Source organism: Euphorbia lathyris, chromosome 1 (assembly GCF_963576675.1).
Source record: "Euphorbia lathyris chromosome 1, ddEupLath1.1, whole genome shotgun sequence".
Classification (NCBI taxonomy): domain Eukaryota; kingdom Viridiplantae; phylum Streptophyta; class Magnoliopsida; order Malpighiales; family Euphorbiaceae; genus Euphorbia; species Euphorbia lathyris.
Window position 1 is genome coordinate 11,523,861 of NC_088910.1, and position 1,055 is coordinate 11,524,915.

Below are 1,055 nucleotides of genomic sequence, written 5' to 3' on the forward strand. Positions count from 1 at the left end.
AGTCCCCCCCCCCCCCCCCCCCACATCCAAATGTTTTTATGGAAGCGCTATTGTGGTTACCTCCCAAACCGAGAGAGACTAAGTCTATAGGGTCCCAACTTAACAAACTGATATGCAACTTATGGAGAATTTGGTGAGCATGAAATTCATTTGTTCGTCGATTCAAGTTTTCCATGGAGTGTTGGCTCAAAGTTTGCCTACCACTTGAGTCTCCCCCTTGTTGAGTTGTTCAATGAATGGTTCCAGTTACTACTTTCACATAACGACAACGGCTGCATTGAGTCTTCTTGCATGATTCTATAGGTATTATAGAGGAATCGCAATGATAGAGCCTGAACTAGCTCCTCTAAACTGGCGAACATCTGTGTAAGTTTGGCTTTAGGCTATCTCGACCAGTTCTGCCTCCACCAGTCTCGTTCCTAGTCCAACCCTACTATTTCTATGAGCTTAGCTTTACATGACTAGATTTTCCCGCCTCTACACATCCTCAAGTTCACTGTTGATGCATCAATCTTTGGGGATATTAATCAGATTGGTTGCAGTTTTGTGGCTAGGGACTATTCTAGCTCAGTTAAATGTTGTTATTTGTGGGATTAATACCTTCCAAGCCCCCTCAAGTTGTCACAATACTGCAACTGACCCCCCGAACTTAGACTTGTGACAACTAACCCTCTTAACTTGCTTATTTGAAACAAATAACCCCTTAAATAGGTTATTTTGAGAGTTTTTTTTCGCTTTAGTTAATGTATCAGTAGATTAGTTAGATGTAGCAATCGATATTTTGAAATCTTTTATTTCTAATGTAATATTATGTAGAATGTTTTTTTGGGTTTAGGAGTTATTTATTCTAAATAAGCAACTTGAGAAGTTATTTGTTCCAATTGAACAATTTGAGGGGTTATTTATTCCAAATAAGCAAGTTGAGGGGGTTATTTGTCACAAGTCTAAGTTTGGGGGGTCAGTTACAGTATTTGGACAACTTGAGGGGGCTTGGAAAATATTAAGCCTTATTTATGCTCGATTACCGGATGTTAGTTATTTATTTATTTTGAATA